Consider the following 20,166-nt stretch of genomic DNA (forward strand, 5'->3'; position numbering starts at 1 on the left):
GCTTGTAAACAGCTCACAGCTCAAAATCCAGCATCCATGATGGTACGGTGGTGCGTTAGAGCATCATTAATGCTAAACAATATTTACAACTCATGCTGCCATCCAGACGTCTTTTTCAGGGCCTTGATTATTTCAGCAACACAATCAACATTCTGCATATATTACAATAGCACTGCCCTGCAGTACCCCTGCAGAGTCCAGTTGCTAACATCTGGCACATTGTGAAATGAGCAACTGTCTCATCTCAAACTGTTGAGCAGCTGAAATCCTATATCAAGCAAAAAATGGGAAATATTATATTTGCAAAACTAGAGCAATTGGTCTCATCAGCTCCCAAATGCTTACAGAGTCTTGTTGAAAGAAGCAGCGACACAAAGTGGTAAACATGCCCCTGTCCCAACTTTTTTGGAATGTGTTGCTGGCATCAAATTCAAAATGGGTATATATTTTCCAAAAAGCAATAAAATGTAACTATTTTCAATCAAATATTGGATTTACACCATTGCATTCTATTTTTTATTTTGCACAGTATCCCAACCTTTTTGAAATGGGGCTTTAAAATTTGTATTTTTATGAATAGGACAATGTATATCCAATCAGGTGTGTCAAAACTTTTGACTGGTATTGTATCTTGTAATGTAAGATTGTTAAAGATCCATTAACTAATTAACTCTTTTTTTTGCCATTTTTACATTTAAATTACAAAGGTTTATCATTTAATCATCTACTGGAAACATTACTCATAAATTGAAGTATGTCAAAAAAAATCAAATGTTGATACATTTCTATAAACCTGACCTGCTCAGCAAACATGAAAAGGTTCATTAATTCCCAGACGAAGCGTCCAGGCTATTATCCACAACAGTGGCTGACTCAGTCAAATTGTACTGTACGCATGCACATGACTGCGCCTTCAATAACGAATTTCCAGAAGTCTTCATGGACATGATCGCTTGAAGCAGCACATTTCAGGGTCAATGCCAGTGTGTCATGGACACAATAAGCAGGAGAACACTGCTATCCTCTGTGGAGTGAGCTCGAACTCAGAAGTGGGCCGAGGTGCTCCTATCAGGCGCTCTATTGAGGAGCATACAGGGTACTTCATATGAGAATGTTAACCCGGTCATTTACTCCGGCAATGCGGGCCAAAAGAAATGGGCCATTCTCCCTACCGACCAGGACCCTGAAATGGAGCCATTCCCTATTTCACAAATGCCACAGCACATTTGTGTCTGAATTTCCTTTATGTGTGGTTGAGATATGAGTGTCCGCCTCATAACGGACAAGCACCTGTCGTTATACATCTCTTGGATGGTTCCTCCTGCCAGGTCATTTGTCTCTACAAGCTGACGAGAGCTCATCCATTAGAATTTTTTTTCCAAGCCATGAGATTCTAAAGGGCATCGAGGCCATTTCTGACCAGTTAATGTAAATGAGGCTTGGATCCAGTCCACATAAACTTCAGAATGAGTTCTGATGTGTTTGTCAGCCTTCTGTCACTTTACTCTACAATTGTGCACGTCTATAATTCAGAGAAAATCCCTGAAACAGTATTGGTAATCGGCCATAACTGCTTTGTTGGAGAGATGTTATGACTGTGCTGTATCAGGCAAGCTGGATCGTAGCTAATTGCCTATTCACCCATCCCTGGATTGCTGTAGCGCTTCTCAGTCGGCCAGGTGCTGCTTCCGAACCTGTTCTACTGCGCAAACATTACTGTTTAGATTTTTATTGATGATCATAACCCAAGCGTTCTACTCGGCTGCCGTGTGTAGAGTGAGAATGGGAAATGGCGAGTGTGAGCATTATACAGACGAGCTCTTTATGGCTCGGAATATATTAGCGATGTGCTAATAGCATCATTAGCATGGTTGGAAAGGGGCCACCTTGTTATTCAGGCATTTGCATATGGGATGGATAATGAATATACTGTTTGGACAGGTGTGATATATGTTACATAATCAAGCTACAAAACGTGATCGGCTTTGCGGTTCTTCTGATCAGAATAGCACCTCGTTTGGCATCTGTGCAAACCAGTAGAGCTCTGAATGGAGCCAGAGGCTGAGTTTAGATGGCTGTAGTGATGTCATTTATAGAAATGTAACTGTTTCTGGAGTGTGCCCATCGGTCCACTTATTGCATACCATTCCTGCACTCATTCCTGTAAACTGTATATGAAAGTAGGTCCATGATCATCTGTTTGAAGTAGGCAGCTTGTCGTATTACTTATTTACAATACCCTCTTACAGGCGTACGTACTTTACCCGCCTATAGTTAATCTCTCTTGACAGATCATTTTGCATGGGCTCATTTTAGTCACTCCATTTACCCTTGAAGCACTGTATTTTTGGAGCTGAATCGCAACAATAAAACAATAAGCCACAATTGCCTGTGCATTATTTTGATTTACCACAAGTACTGAGTATCTAATGTGAAGTGGAGATCCCAAAACCCCTTATCCATTGCACACTCATCTTTACTGGCCTATTGGTTTTATCAAATGGCTCATAATAATGCACTAAACAGTTTGGTAACACTTTACTTTTAGTAAAATTACAGAAGTATTTCCATTCAAATGTACTTAAGTATTGAAAGTAAAAGTACTAAATCATTAATTATGGCTCTAATTTCCTATTATCATTTTTGCTGAATGTAACAAGGCTCTTGCATCATGAACTCATTTCAGGTGAAAGTCCTCCAGCGTCTCTCTTGGTAAACCAGTCTTTTAATAGAACGTCATTAATTAGTGACGCTGACGTCTATTAAAATGATCAGAAGCACAAAACACTGAAGGTAAACAGGTTCCATCAGGGAGAACCGAGTGGCTCTGAAATCACTTTTACACACAAGCAAAGTTTCAGTTTCAGATTTATTTACAACTTAGTTCCAAGTTTAAGTTGAATAAAAACTGGCTTTAAACTCAGGATCACAGATGAGCTCCTTTACTATGTTGATCTGTAGGCGTCTGTTCATAAACATAAACCAGCCCAAACTCATTTACTATAAAATGAAACGGTGTTTGTAGAAATTCAGAAAAAAGCCACGTCAGTCTCGACTGCATATGTGGACATATTTCTATATTGAGCTCTATTTACACAAAGTTAGGTTAGTTCATCATTTATGTTGAACAGACTCTCCCAAAGTTTTACGCTGCTGCGCTGACGTTGAACCGCGTGCTGCACTGGGTCGGTATGACCAACAGGTCAAAACCAGCTCTAAACAAAGTGACCGCTGTGCCCTGATTGGAGTTCTTGATTTGCACTTCATTCATTTTGACGTTACATTTTTATTCACACAGAAACCAAAAGGAACGACTGATTTTTCATACTGTAGTGGAGTGAAAAATAGTAAGATATTGGACTTTGAAATGTGGAGTGAAAGTAAAACATTGCAAATAAAGGAAATATTTCAGTACAAAATATTTCCAGAAAAACAGAAAAACTACTTAAGTACAGTAACAAATTACATCTACTAGTTACTGTCCAACACTGCAGATGTCATATGCTGCCATGAGTTCTTATGACATTAAACATTTATGTATATTTTGTCTGCCATGACAATATCCAGTAATGTTAACATGACACTGTTATAGTGCTAAACAAAATTAGCTACTTATGACAATATATAAAATAAATAAGACCGAAGAATGTCACTTGAATGTAACTTCCATACTCAGAATGTCTTTGGTTTAGTCAGGTCTGCCTTAGGGAGCATTACATCCAGGCTGAATATATAATATGCAATAATGGTCAACTGACCATTCGGTCCCACTTTATATTAAATGTCTCTAATAACCGTGTAGTTACATGTGAACAACATATGCAGCAAAATTGTGATTACTAATGTTTTAGATGGGTTACAGATGTACACTATATGTAATAACACGTGTGTATCCACTTCAGTTATGTAGGTACAATGCAATTATAAAGTGGTAATTATATAATAATAATGTGATGCGACACAACACAGTTATTTCACAGTCATTATGTAAAACATCAATGCAATTTTATTGAAAAAAAAGACTTCTGATCTGTAGTGTGTGAAAAATATATAATTACATGAGGCAATACTGAAGATAACACACTTATTACACAGGCTGTACTTCTGTAATACATATGTAACATTGCTTCAAACATGGGTAGTTACAGTGTTGTTATATATGTTATTGATGTGTAACTACACAGTTATTAGAGACACTTAGCGACAATATAAAGTGGGACCAAATGTTCTTCTCCTCATTCCATGGCCTATGGTTGCTTGGGAACAGTACCCTACACTAGAAATTACATGTTGATTATTATTATTAAAAATAACATATTATTCACTTAAAAATTGTGTATTCTATCATTAGGCTGTCCACTATCTTATCAAACACAAAAAGACACTCAAGGGTGTGTATCCGTCCTTGTGATAAGACTTACATTAATATAGAATTCAGTTGTTGTGAGGTGGTCATGGGCGACCTATGTTGAGTATTTTAGTATAGCCTTAAATGTGGCAGAGCCAGACCAAAGTTTGAAGTGTAAGTATCCATTTTATGACACTTTGATAACCACTACTCTGAGAATTGTATACAACTCATCGGTGTACTTTACTGAAATGTTATTTATTTGTTGATTTTAATTTAGTTAATCTTCTGGATTCTGAGGTCATTTTCTTGATTGTTGCATATTTTCATAAATGCACCTTAAAGGAACTTGCATATGATGTACTACTCATGCTATATATCGAAATATTCAGGACAATCTGAGCTCTCTCTATAATGAGGCCCTTTCGACCTGGAGCGCTGTTCAAAGAGATAATGATCCTAAACTTAAAAAATTGAAGTTCAGTTTTAGAAATTCTCTTGTGGAAACATTGCTTTACTCATGTGGGTGAAATTCTTTGGTGCTTCAAATGGGTTTTCCAAAGTTGTAGGTCCACATCCCCATCCCTACTTTCCAAAATCGCTGCAGCAACTTCAGCAGCTGCAAAGATTTTACACGAGTTCACATCTGTGTCCGAGGCGACTGAACAAAAAAAAGATGAAGGTTCTCTGAAATCATTACACAGTGATCTCCTGAGTGTCCATAGGTCAGTTTAAAGCAAAATATAGATGAACACACAAATCCACCAACTACACACAGTGAGAGACAGATCTCAACTTGTCTTCATTGCCTCATAACTCTGGATGTGAGTCACATATGATCTCGCGATGAGATGGAATGGAAAGCACGACTCTACAGATCTAAGAACTATATTATTGTGTTGTATTTCGCAAAGATGTTAACAAAAACACATATGAAGTTTTGGGACATTTTGGGACCCCAGAGGGTTAAATATGTAGTTTTTTTATTGTTTTTAGTTATTTTATTGTTCATTTTGATAGGAATTACTGTTATATTACAGTTACCATTATTGTTTTTACTGTTGCATGTAGATTACATTAACCGGCCCCACAGCAAAAGAGGCTTGAGATCTCACTGGTCTTCCCTGCTTAACTAAAGGTCATCGGTCTATCTGTCTATCTATCTAAACTGAAATGTCATGCTAGTCCATGAATTATAGAGAAGGCAGAACATCTTAAGTGCTTTATAGGTTATTGCTCCTTCATCATAAAGAGATGATTCCACCACAGTGGCATTCCCAGTGGATGAGAGGATTTGCTCTTAAGACTACCATTTCCTCCCAAACAAGTCATAATTCAGTCAAAGCATTTTATGTACAAAGTGATACAAGAGAGAGGGCTTCTCTGTTTCATATATTCCCTTCATCTTAAGCCTTTCTTGAGAAGACAGATTATTAAATGTTGGCAGTGACATCAGCGCAAAGCAACACCAGCCAAAAACTCAAGGCTAAGGACTTTTATTAAACTCCAGGTTTTCTGTGAAAAGATCCAATCTACCAATGATGATCATTAGCAAACAAAATCGTCCACAAGATCAAGACATCAGCTTCAAAATCTGTATTAACAAGTTGAGAAAGAACATGAAAGCCAAGGATATATATATATATATATATATATATATATATATATTTTTTTTTTTTTTCCTTTCTCTTTCTTTCTTTCAAAGCCTAAGAAATTTACTAACATTGTGCAGCAGTCAATGGCAAATTTCCAATTCCTCATTATCAGAGGTTGAATCGGCCTGCTTTTGCAACCTGCAGACTAAAAACCACACCTAATACAACTCCATCAGTAGATCTCCTCATGATTTCTCTATCCTGTATCCACATAAACTGATATAACTGTGCCTCACAGTCCAAGTTTCATTCCTGTTTCCTGGTGCTGGGACTGATGTAGCTGTCTGTCAAGTTGGAGCAATATTCAAAATGATGACATTTTACATTAAGCTACAGTTTAAGATTATTTTACATACATTTCAATATACACCCTTTTTTTCCAAGTCTAATACAGCTCATATTAGCTCATGTCTGCCAAGTTGCATCGTGCAAACTGGACATTAAAATCAGCCAAACTTGCCTCCATTCACAATGTGTTAAATTACATGATTTCTAAAGAACTTTGTTTTCTGGCAATATAGGTCTATAAAAATGGGCAAAGGTAAACTGCATAGCTGAAACATAGCAGATACCTAGCTTGGATGAACACAACACTTTTTCCATTTATCCATTTTTAAAGAATCTCACACATTTATATGGGAATTAGGTGCACCCTAGGCAGCCTTGCTGAGACGCTTGTCTGTGGTGGAGGTCCGGAGAGCCAGAGAAGTTTAGAGTGCCATAACTTGGCGAAAATAAGAGTATCTGACTTCAAACTTCATGGTGTTATAGGACATTCTGTCCCCTCTCCAAGGACATTGGACGGCAGTCCTCAGGATACCAGGGGATAACAATTTCAGTATCTGATCTTTGAAGCAGATTAGATTGGTGTATATCAGAGAAATGTTAGAATGAAGCCAAACTCCATAGATTGAGAGAGCATGATGTGCCCTTTCCAGTGAGCCCTGGCATTGCACTGCTAACCTTCAGGAAACCAGAAATATAGACCCCAATATCACCAGGCTCCTCACCCATATTGCAAGTGTCATAATCACATGATCAGCAACTAGTTGACCATAAGCTTAAAGCGTCTTTGCTAAGAAGTAGAGTCAACAAATGAACTAGTCAACTGGTCTGTGCAACCCTTACTTCATAAAGTGTTAAAAACAAGATAACCAGTTCTATTTGAGATCCATCCATCCATCCATTTTCTAAGCCGCTTCTCCGTCAGGGTCGCGGGGGGATGCCGGAGCCTATCCCAGCAGTCTTCGGGCGAAAGGCAGGATACACCCTGGACAGGTCGCCAGTCCATCGCAGGGCAGACAGACAGACACAGACAGTCACTCACACACTCAGGGGCAAATTAGCATGTCCAATTGGCCTGATTGCATGTCTTTGGACTGTGGGAGGAAACCGGAGAACCCGGAGGAAACCCACGCAGACACGGGGAGAACATGCAAACTCCACACAGAGAGGACCCTGGCCGCCCGGCCGGGGAATCGAACCCAGGACCTCCTCGCTGTGAGGCGACAGCGCTACCCACCACGCCACCGTGCCGCCCCCTATTTGAGATCATTTTGGTTTAGTAGAAGTGAAATGATCTAGTCATGCAGTTTGCACAATGCTGAGCTATACGCAGTTTCCTTTAATTGTTTGCCTCAGAGCCTCATAAACACAACCTATTATGGCTGGTTGATGACATTTAAGATAGAGAAAATTGTGCAATTTTGTGATATTTTGTGCAACTGCCCCTTTCAACATGTCACTTAAGTCACTCATGTGTAAATACGTCCACTGAATTATGCTAAAACCTTAAAGAATATTTCCATCTATAGAGGGGATTTACTATCTTGTTTTACTAATGTAACACGGAGCGATGAGGCGGACGCATGTGCGGAGGTCAGCGACTTTTATTAAGTGCAAATCCAGGGTCGTGGTCAAAACGGTCCATATCAAAGAGCTAATACGGACAGATCGGGGTTCAGACATGACAAACTATACAGATTCAAACAGGGCAAGGACATACAACAAAGACCGATACATTCATACAAAGACCTGCAAACACTAAGCGCAAACACAGGGCTTAAATAACAAAGGGCAACGAGGGACAGGTGAACACAATCAGGGGCGGAGTAACCAAACAGGGGGCAGGACTTAAACCAAAACAAACGCACATGGACTAAACCAAAACACGAACACATGGACAGGACTGGGAGGGACTGGGAGGGACCAATCGTACTAAACCTGGATGCCATATTTGACACAAGTTAATTCATGTTATTTATATCCTGCTAGATCTGCCCTAGTCAACTTTAGGTGCAATTGTAAAAATGGAAACACCCAGGAGCAACAACAGCTCAAAGCAGTAGACCACGCAAACTCAGATAGCAGGGCATCAGGCGGCCACATACTTTTGGCCACATAGTGTATTGCCTTGCTGTACAAGGATGTTCATGGAGATTTGTGTTCTAAGTTTATTGTGACACCTTAACCCATATTCACAGTAGCCATAATGCACAACTGCACCATAGCACCATTTGTGTTTTGTCTTGGTACGTCCATGTTTGTAGAGAGGTGTGAACTGCTTTCACAGCAAGGGGTTCAAACTTCTCTCTTTTCGTCCTGTATTGCTCACTAGCAGCTTAACATGCACATTTTGCACACAGAGAGCCAACAGTGTCTGAGGTAATCTGATGAAAGAGCTGTAGAGGATTAACTTATTTGATTATATAAATGAAAAACAGTAGCACTGATTTCCATTCACTAGGGGGCCTGCAGAATCAGGCTACTGGGAATGCATTAGGATGCTATGGGCTAAATAAAAGTTAAATAAATAAAATAAAACAAATAAAAAAATATACTACATGAAGGCTGGAGGACGGAATATAAAGGAAAATATAAATGCATAGAATAATCTAAAAAGAAAAATGTACAGTAGGCAGTATTGTCAGCATAGTAAAGCCAGTGGTTTCCAACATAATTGTGTGCTGCCTCTGAGAAATAATAGACTGGCAAAGGGAAATTGTGCACTTCTACAAATGTTCACACAATCCCAGAATAAGAGGCAGCCCCCTGTCCTCCATCCTGACAAATGAGCTCAAATTGGTCTGCCACAGGAATCATAATTGCAGAGTTTGCAAGGCTCCGCTCGACTCCACTTCCGCATTTCATCTCTTTCATTAGTAATATCCCTTAAGTGGAGGGGTCCTGCCTGCCGGATGTAATTGAGCACCCTCTCGTGTGTCAGAATCTACTGGATTGACAGCCGCTGGCCTGGCAGAGACATCAGTGCACCCTGATACTCCGGAACCCACATTAACTCGCCAAGAGAGTGCAGAGAAAAAACGCCTTTATGGCAGATCAGGCCTTCCAGTCTGCCCCATTTAGCATGCAGTCTGACAGGCAGGAGCCCGAGCGACAGCTTAATTTCATGATTTAAAGGACAGACAGAGGAGCATAGTTATGGGTTGCAAGCACATTCACTCCCACAAGGAGTAAAAAAAATGTACATAGCTCTAAACAACACATTTTACCACCAAAAACAATGTTTTTGTGAACTTTAGTACCAAGTACTACTCAAGGCTTTAAGGCGCCCTGTTAGGAGTTATCACTGCAAACACTCTTGGGGAAAACTAATCATTTAAGCAGCTACCAGTTCTGTTTTACTTCCAAAATGTAATTTTGTGAGGAGTGTAAGCAATTTGTCTTTTGATTTCCTTGCAAGCAGCATCATTATTTAGGGGTTATCTTTGAAATACTGGGGTTCTCAAGCAATGATGGCAAAATGGTAAGAAGAATACGTTTATTTGGCTCTGTGTTCTCTAGTCACTCAGGGAAAATGCTCTGTGTGGTCTCGGGCTGTCAAAATTAAATTTGATGTGTGAATATTTCCTAAATCCAATGAAGAAACGCCAATTCAAATGTAGAAAATGTCTATCTGAATGTTTAAGCTACATCTGCTGTGGCTTTCAGTATGTTACAGGTCAATTTGTTAGCAGCATTATTACAAACATCGACTACCAAACGGAAGGAAAAACATGCCACTGTTGACCACAGACAAACAAAACTGATTTATTTTAGCTTTAAATTGTGTTAGAATGTATTCAAACATCCAACAGCTTTCGTAGCAGCCCTGTCATTCTGAATGAAGCAACATGTTTGGTTTATAAGCTGAATAATGCTAATAGACACAAAACATTCTTGTATGATGTAACTGGATAATCTGCTTTATATGGAAGATGAGCCAGTGCCCCAAACATGGATGTTTTGAGCCTCATAAATGTCTAAATCACATTATATTTGGAAGGTAAACAAGTAAGCTGCTAGTTTAACTGCATGGCTGAGCTGCTACACACCTGACATTACTTAACCAATCACACTAGTTACAGACTGTCTTTCACTATAATCTGTGTCCTTTTGCTTTCAGCACAGCCACTCTCTTCAGCATATAATAATGACAAGACATCAAGGTTGGGATGAATTTAATGATTGACCATTTACACTGACTGCACCCTTGTGGATTTAGGATACCTGACACAGACAAATCTTGCATTTTCTGCAGTTTTGTATTGTACTTATTTCCTTTACAAAACAATGCAATACATCCATTCATCTAAGCCACTTATCCTTCAGGGTCACATATAAAACATATGTTTTAGATATTTTCTAAGCTTCTACAAAACACACCAATGGCTGTATAAAGAGGACATTTGGGGACATAAGACTTTAAGCTGTCCACATAATTGAAAAGCTACTCAGAAACTTGTAACTGTTAGTTCTATACATCAACGTATATGGTCATAAAATCAGGTATTGGGCCTGTTGTCCGCCCTAACTCAGAAATAATGACCAAGAAAGCAGTCAGTAGATTACACACTTAACCTTCTGACTTCTGACCGAGTTGTTTTAATAAGAAAATAAGAATGTAGACAAGTTCTCTTTTATAATGTCATTGATGTAAATAACTTTGTAAACTGTTTTCTGCCTTTATTAAGCATTTATATCTATTTTTTTCAGGGAAAGATTTCCAGAGCAAACTTGACAAGGTCTACAAGCTCTTCCTCCAAAATGACCTGCATAACTAAGAAGGCAAATTAAGTACAATGAAATTTAATCAAGTTTAGCTCAGGTTAGCTGTGTAACGTTTACTAGAATATAGTGTGATGAGGCAAACGCATTGCCCATCACCAAAGAATGTGTGTGTTTGTGTGTGTGTGTAATACTCACCTGTTGTCTGTTCCCTAGCAGAGACAGCAAAAAAGGAGGTACAGCAGACAGAGCTCAGTTCCAAGTGTGCTGGAGGGCCCACGGCTAGCTCATGGGAGGGGTGATGTCTCCAATGTACATCCCAGAAAACAAAGTGAAACAGGTTGACAAATGTGCGCACTGTCAATGTCAATTATATTTCTAGAGCACATTTAAAAACAACGAAGTTGACCAAAGTGCTTTGCAAGTTTAAAATTAAGCAATAAATCCAAAAGTCAATAAAATAACAAGAATAAAACATAATATAAAGCAACAAATACAATAAATAGAATACACCAACATGAGGACAGAGACAGAAACCCTGAAAGCTCAGACTGAACTTGAATTAAAAGCTAACGTAAATAGATACGTTTTTAAGGAGGATTTAAAAGACTGTGTAGAATCTGAAGTACAGATATGAAGTGGCAGTTTATACCAGAGTCTAGGGGCAATAACTACGAAGGCCCGATCCCCTTTGTGTTTAAGACGAGATTTTGGCTGCTCCAGCAACATCTGACTAGATGATGTCAGTGATCTATAAAGCTTATATGGTTTGAGCAGCTTAACAAGGTAGCTGGGTGCCTTGCCATTTAAGACTTTGAAAGTTAGTAAAAGGATCTTACTGAAACACCTTTAACAATAATATAACATATTAAGGCCTTATGACATTGATTGTGCTTTTATTCACCTTTGTTTTAACCTACTCTTAGAGGACAGCAACACCCCTGCAGAATGGAATGGTTTGGCTCAGGTGATGCAGGGGTGGGGCTAAGCCTGTAAGAGGTATGGGAGAGGTTTAGCAAGGGGACCAGCTTGATAGTACTCACCTCAGATTGAGAGGCATCTGAGGGAAATCTGAGTAAAGCTGGCACAGTGTTCAGTGTTGTAAATAACCATATCAACCAGCCAACATGACGATGCTTAATTAAAGTTTACTGAGGAAAGAACAAAACAATGACCACACATGACCATGCAGCACGTTCACACAGTTCACTGGCTCTTCTACTTAATGTCGACTAACCAAGGTAACAACACCATTTTTCTTTTCTACTCACAGAAGCTTTTTACCTTGTTTGAACCCAAACCACTCGCCTGTACAGAGCTGAACCAGCAGACTCAGTAACTTACTTTTATGTAGACCTTGACAGGCTTGCTTCTCTCTGAACAAAGTAATTGCTCCATGAAATTAACAATGTCTTTTCTGGAAAATATTTGAATAAAGATGTAGTAATAGGCGACTGGCGACCTGTCCAGGGTGTATCCTGCCTTCTGCCCAATGACAGCTGGGATAGGCTCCAGCACCCCCCGCGACCCCGAGGGAGAAGCGGCTTAGAAGATGTATTCCTATTCGCAAACCTCACCACTGCTATAAAGTCGTCCCTGCTGTGACAATTTCTGCTTCTTTGAATACAGAAGTGTGAACAGATGTAATTGTGTTAGACCCAGTAGAGCTCTGTATATGTTCTGGGTTTGCCCTGGTTTCAGTAATCCCAAACAAATGTGGCAACTGCCATGTTCCTTCTTGAACTGTGTTTTCTCTGTTCACTTGCCTGCATCTGTATGCTGATCAGGCTATTCTCTTACAGCAATCATACAATGTTACCCAAATGTGGTCAATCAGCAAAGACGTTTTTGCACACTGCATTATAAAAACAGTGGTATCAGCCATGTTGAAGCCTAACTTTTGCCTGTACATTGGTTCTGTTGGTCTTGCCACACAAGAAAAATGAGATTTGAGAGAAGTGTTTAATGATTTGGCTTGAGTTTGACATGGCTTGTTTGTTACATTAACTGCAGTGAAAAATGAACCCTGTACCCAGCCATGGGTGTGGCAGCAGCTTTTAGTAGACACTTCTATGACCTAAGAATAGCTCCAATAGCTTGCATTGAAGTCCTTGTAGTTACTAAATAATAAGCCTTTGTAGTAAATAAACTTGGAATGTTAAGAGGCTAAAGCAGCAAAATTCAGTCACTGAATTCAAAGATTCTGAAACTGAACATTTACCATTTTTTTTAGCCAAAGATACAGAGAATGATCTCTGAGAATTTGAAGCTTCTTTAGCATTTAACACACAGTGCATGTGTTAAATAACAAAAATAACAACTAAAGCCCAAATTAAAGACAGATAAACTGAACATTATACTGCTATAGACACAACATCAGAACACCACACAATGAGGGGAGGAGGATAATGAAGAATATAAGTGATCCTTCTTCTTTCACTTATATATTTACTTTCAAACAGGCTGTCCATCATGCAGTTCCCATCCTCTCACTGGGCACCAGCCTCAGAAATCAAGTGAATCCCCAAGTCTGATTCTCCTCCTGTCATTTAAAGTATACACCCTCCCCACACTCCCGAAAAACTAGATTTACAGCATGTAGCAGACGCTTTTATCCAGAGTGACTTATAAGAAGTTCTTTGTCTATCTAGAGAAAGTTTCTTTGCTAGTTATCAATAGGTTAGAGAGAAAGACAGTCCTGAGCTCAGATACTGCTAGAAACAAAAAGTCACTGTTGATACAGAGAGAAAAGGAACAGAGTTGAATACAGAACAGTGCAGTGCAATACAATACAATACTTAATTCAATGCTCATTTAAGTGCTGTGTAAAGAGATGAGTCTTCAGTCTGCATTTGAAGACAGCAAGAGACTCTGCTGTATGGACAGCCAGTGGGAGTTTGTTCCACCACCTGGATGCCAGTATGGAGAAAAGTCTTGATGCTTGTCATTCACGCACCTTGAAGGATGGCGGGTCAAGCCGAGCTGTACTCGAAGCTTGTAGGGCTCGTGGTACAGTTCAAGATTTCACCATTGCCATCAAGTAGGTAGGGGCTGGTCCATTTTTGGCTTTGTAGGCAAGCATTAGGGTTTTAAATCTGATGCGTGCAGCTACAGGAAGCCAGTGAAGGAGCGCAGTAGTGGGGTGACATGACTGAATTTGGGGAGATTGAAGACAAGCCGTGCTGCTGCATTCTGGATGAGTTGCAGAGACTATAACTATAGCCTAGTTATGTCAAACACGAAACCAATAAATAAATCATCACTCAAAACTGACATGTCAAGCAAGGGTACATTTACAATGAAATATAAATAACTAAAGCTGCTACTGAGCTGCTATAACTATAATATCAACACCCTTAACAACTGAAACAATGTGTTGTTGGAACAGTTTGACACCCCTTCTGATTTGCCTCGTCCATCAATCAGCTGTGAATGGACATAAGTGCAATTCAGCGCAGTGTTATACTGATGTGAACAGCCATAACGGGACGTCTTTCTTGGATTCGTGTTGTACAAATCCCAAACTGTGTGCAGTCGAATATGGCATCATTCCTCAAGAGCACACATTTCCAGTTCTTTGGGGGATGAAAGAGATGGACATTTACTTTGCACATTATTGGCCATACTAACTGCCAATAAAGATGCAAGGATGTTTAAATCTGGTGAGGCCAGTGGAGGCATTTGACTTCATCTTGGTGTTTGTGAAAGCAATATTGAATTTGTTTGGCAGTGTCTGTGAGCCAATGGGGGCATTATCATCTTGGAATATTAAATAATGATTGAAAAGTGCACCACAGGCAGAGGTAAACAGGCCTCAAGCTTCTTGGCCATTTTACAACCACGTGAAACCTAAAGACTCCCTAGAGATGGACACTCAGATCATTATGGACCACTAGATTTAACAGGTTCAGATTTTGTGTTCTTTCACCAGGTAATATGACTTTGTGCGCTGGCTGGGGGTACACACTGTTTCCGAATATCAGCCCAAGGTAATGGGTTTTTCATTCTATTTCTGCTGTTATTCTTCTCAAAAATGTGTTATATCCAAAATTGCTTCAAATGGATGGACAGCATTTTTTAATTAAACTCAATTTAACCAAATAATTTTACCATGAAATCTAAAAATAAGGATGCAGGTAAAACTGTTCTTAAAAATTATGAAGTTAATGCATGCCATTATGGAAAGGATATTAAATAGTCTTTAACGGTCTTAAAGAGATTAAAGTCTCTAAATTGTTAATGCGGAAGGCCTGGACTCTGAAAATCACTTTATTTGCGCATCAGCTGTCACAGTACATTCAGTACACAGGCAGCTTCCCATCCTTTAAAGTGCAGTTCATAATGAATTGGCCAGTGACAGATAGACACATTGGACACGGATGCTATGAGTAAAAAATGTGGTTAAAGCATAGAAACTCTTTAATTCTCTTTAAAGTCAGAACCTCTTTAATACATAGCCAACCATGTTAAGCTTTTCATAAGCAATTGCAAAACTGACCGTCTTTTATCATTTTCTTAAGCACTTATCAGTGGTGGACAGCAACTAAGTAAATGTAATTTGTTTACTTAAGTAGTTTGTGTATCTGTACTGAAGTTTTTCCATTTTGGGTGACTTTTTACTTTCACTCCACTACATTTCAAACTCCAATATTTAACTTTTTACTCCACTACGTTTTGAGCAATCTATCATTCCTTTTTGTAACATGTCAAAATGAAAGAAGTGCAAAGCAAGAACACCAATCAGGGCACAGCGGTCACTTTGTTTAGAGCTGGTTTTGACCTGTTGGTCATACCGACCCAGAGCAGCACGCGGTTCAACGTCAGCACAGCAGCGTAAAACTTTGGGAGAGTCTGTTCAATATAAATGATGAACTAACCTAACTTTGTGTAAATAGAGCTCAATATAGAAATATGTCCACATATGCAGTCGAGACTGACGCGGCTTTTTTCTGAATTTCTACAAACACCATTTCATTTTATAGTAAATGAGTTTGGGCTGGTTTATGTTTATGAACAGACGCCTACAGATCAACATAGTAAAGGAGCTCATCTGTGATCCTGAGTTTAAAGCCAGTTTTTATTCAACTTAAACTTGGAACTAAGTTGTAAATAAATCTGAAACTGAAACTTTGCTTGTGTGTAAAAAGTGATTTCAGAGCCACTCGGTTCTCCCTGATGGAAACTGTTTACCTTCAGTGTTTTGTGCTTATGGTGTGTGAATGAGAGGGAGGCAGGTGGAAAGGTGAAGATGCAAGGAGTAGAGGTCGTAAAGGTGGATGACTTCAAATATCTTGGGTCAACCATCCAGAGCAATGGACAGTGTAGAAAAGAGGTGAAGAAGAGGGTGCAGGCAGGATGGAGTGGGTGGAGACGGGTGTCAGGGCTGATGTGTTACAGAAGGATAGCAGCAAGAGTGAAAGGGAAGGTTTACAAGACAGTAGTGCGTCCTGCTATGATGTATGGTTTGGAGACTGTGGGTCTGTTTAAAAGACAGGAGGCTGAGCTGGAGGTGGCGGAGATGAAGATGCTGAGATTTTCGTTGGGAGTGACAAGGATGGACAAGATTAGAAATGAGCAGATCAGAGGGACAGTGAAGGTGGAGCAGTTTGGAGATAAAGCCAGAGAGGCCAGGTTGAGATGGTTTGGACATGTGTTGAGGAGGAATAGTGGATATATTGGTCAAAGAATGTTGGAGATGGAGCTGCCAGGTAGAAGGAGAAGAGGTAGACCTCAGAGAAGGTTTATGGATGTAGTGAAGGTGGACATGGAGATGGTTGGTGTAAAGGTAGAGGAAGCAGTGTGGAGCAAGATGGAGGCAGATGATCCACTGTGGTGACCCCTAAAGGGAGCAGCCGAAAGAAGTAGAAGAAGAAACGTCACTAATTAATGATGTTCTATTAAAAGACTGGTTTACCAAGAGAGACGCTGGAGGACTTTCACCTGAAATGAGTTGATAAAGCAAGAAAAAAAAAAAAAATTAATAGGGTCATAATTAATGTTTTAGCACTTAAACTTTCAGTACTTAAGTACATTTGAAGGCAAATACTTTTGTATTTTTACTCAAGTGGAATTCTAAAGGGAGGAACTTTTACTTTTACTGGAGGAATATTTTACCCTGGGCATCTCTACTTTAACTCAAGTACATGATTTGTGTACTTCGTCCACCACTAATATTTAATAGTAAATCCTTTCCAGTTGATGACTGACTGAAATACATCTACATTCTTGACCCATTCAACATTCCTTCTTCATAACTAAAAGCTCTCCTTCAGCCTCATGATGGCCTGCTTTACTGGCACTAACACTTCTTTGGTCTTGAAAGAATGCAAATCAGAATCAATCCATGTCTGTGAACTAATGATACAACAGGTTGCTGAGGTCAAATGAGTTTGACCAATGACATGCTGCACTTCACATTAATGGAAAACCAGTTTCATGCACCCAGCCCTGCCATTAGGCTGAATGAAAGGTGTCAGCATTTGTTTACACACAGTAGAAGAGGCTCACCCTCCTCCTCCTCCTCCTCCACCCTGCTTAAAATGTCATTTGTTTTGGTATTGCACAAGGCAGGAGCTCGACGAAACCAAAAAGCATCAAATTGCTCCCTGATCGTTGTGTTTGTCACAACCGCATTGTGAAGACGGGGCTCATTGTAACAAGATTGCGAATGCTCCGAGGTGGCACTGCATCAGAAACAGCCTGCTGAACGCGAGACTGAGGTCATCTCTAAACACATTATTCTGATTTTACTTGATATTTACTCTCATAAAACATGACGCAGCACGGTCCCACTTTATATTCAGTGTCTCTAATAACTGTGTAGTTACATGTGAACAACGTATGCAACAACAATGTAACTACTAATGATTTAGTCAGTGTTACATATGTATTGCAGCCATATAGCTTATGTTATTGCACATGTGTCAACTTTAGTTTTGCCTCATGTAATTGCACAAGTTTATCTTAACCTCTTATTCTCCAGGGTATATTTTGGTTTTTCCATCTTATTTTATTATAAGGGTGTTTTGGAACCACCAGTGTAAAAGATACACTTCTGTAAATACATGAGGCAAAACTGAAGTTGATACACACGTGTAATTACATAGGCTACACGTCTGTAACATTGACTAAATCATTAGTAGTTACAGTGTTGTTGGATATGTTATTCATGTGTAACTACACAGTTATTAGAGACACTAATATGTGTCTATTATTAGCGACACTAGGGGCAGTCATGGGCTGGAGGTTAGGGATCCAGCCTCATGACCGGAAGGTCGCCGGTTCGATCCCTAGAGCCCACAGCACATGACTGAGGTGTCCTTGAGCAAGACGCCTAACCCCCAACTGCCCACCGCTCCGGGCAAGTGAGCTCACTGCCCCCTAGTGTGTGTGTGCTCACTAGTGTGTATGTGGTGTTTCACTTCACGGATGGGTTAAATGCGGAGTTGAAATTTCCCCATTGTGGGACTAATAAGGGTCACAATCTTAATCTTAATCTTAATATAAAGTGGGACCCACAGCACTTTGATAAATAGGAATCAAGTAAAATGGTTTGATGAAAAGCCAAATTTGCACAGTTTTCTGCTTCCTCCAGATGTAGTCAATCAACTGAGACATGTTTGGTCTCCAAATTTTGCTTCTTTAATTGCTAACACTGGGGGTCCGTAGGCATAAAACTAGTTTTTGTAAATACACTCAACTTCTCTCAACACACTCAAACTGCATCTAGGTCTTTATTAAGGTTGCACAGACTTGATGTTGCTTAGGACACCATATGACCCGAGCTAGAAAAGTGAAGGAAATGTCATTGTGTAGCTGAGGCAGCTGTTTTACAGTGGTGCAAGCCCACATCATGCAGGCACATGGACACTGAATTCGGTTTATAAATATGTAAATCTTTAGTAAATTCAAGTTTAAAATTGAATCACTTACAAATACTAACAATCTTTGTAGCACTGTGACAACTGCAGACACATGGGTGCTACAACTCCGGTTGATCAACATTTCTATTGGCTGATCTGCATCTCATCTGCATTAACTGACTCTGACCCTCCTGCTGCTACTTCATGAACTCAAATCTAATTAGCTATTGCTCCACCTGTTTTTCCCTGTTTTGTATTCTGATATGTTGTACTAATGCTGTTCCCTATGTGGTGTCGACCCAAAGAGGATGGGTTCCCCTTTTGAGTCTTGCTTCCTCTCAAGGTTCCTCTTGTTCCTTCTCCTCTTGTTCTTAGGGAGTTTTTCCTTGCCGCTTTCGCCATTGGTGATGCTCATGGGGGCTCGGACCCGGATTGTTCTGTAAAGCTGCTTTGTGGCACCACCTGTTGTAAAAAGCACTATATAAATCAACTTTGACTTGACTGGACTTGACAACTCCAGCTGTCTATAGTGGCAGTCTTCTCTTTTTTCATCTATACAATTAAGTTTTGTTCATTGTTCTTGTTGAAGATCTGGAGGAGGTTTGAGAAGGTGGAGAGAACTTTTGGGGATGTGTTTACAAAAAAGATTTGGGTAATTATTGATTGGGGTAAATCAACATTAAAGCATTAGTGTTAACACTGAATAAACGTTCAGATGTATTTTGATTAACACTTTTGAATCCTGATTTAATATCGAAACAACACAAACATTGAAACTACTTGAACATTTAAGGACAACTGAACAGTATACCAAAGCTAGCTCAATCAATTTTACTGCCTTTTACTACAGTAAAACCCCAAATCCTATAACTACAGTAAGTCATTGTGAAAGCCTTCCTGCTTCATTTACAGCAAGGATTAGGTCTTAAAGAGCCAGCTGGCCCAAGACAAAAACTAGAACTTTCCTATAGTTTTTCTTTTCAGATTTATTGGACAACAAGATAAGAAGGAAACACTTTTAGAAGAATAATGTTGCCACATATTCAAACTCTCAGTAACTGATAAACACCAGATAACTGACTTACTTCATGATGTTTTCCTTGGGTTTGCTAAAAAATAGTAGCAGGTAATCCAGCTGTGTTTAACCAGTTGTTACAAGATACATAGAAGTAAGAATATTCCTCTTCACTCTATTATGCAAACAGCCACATTTCTAAGCTCAATAAATTACCATGTTATAGCCAATTTTCATCAGCTTGCGTTGCTAGTATGAACAGCCGGGAATAGAATTTTG

This window comes from Pygocentrus nattereri, chromosome 6 (assembly GCF_015220715.1).
Source record: "Pygocentrus nattereri isolate fPygNat1 chromosome 6, fPygNat1.pri, whole genome shotgun sequence".
Taxonomy (NCBI): Eukaryota; Metazoa; Chordata; class Actinopteri; order Characiformes; family Serrasalmidae; genus Pygocentrus; species Pygocentrus nattereri.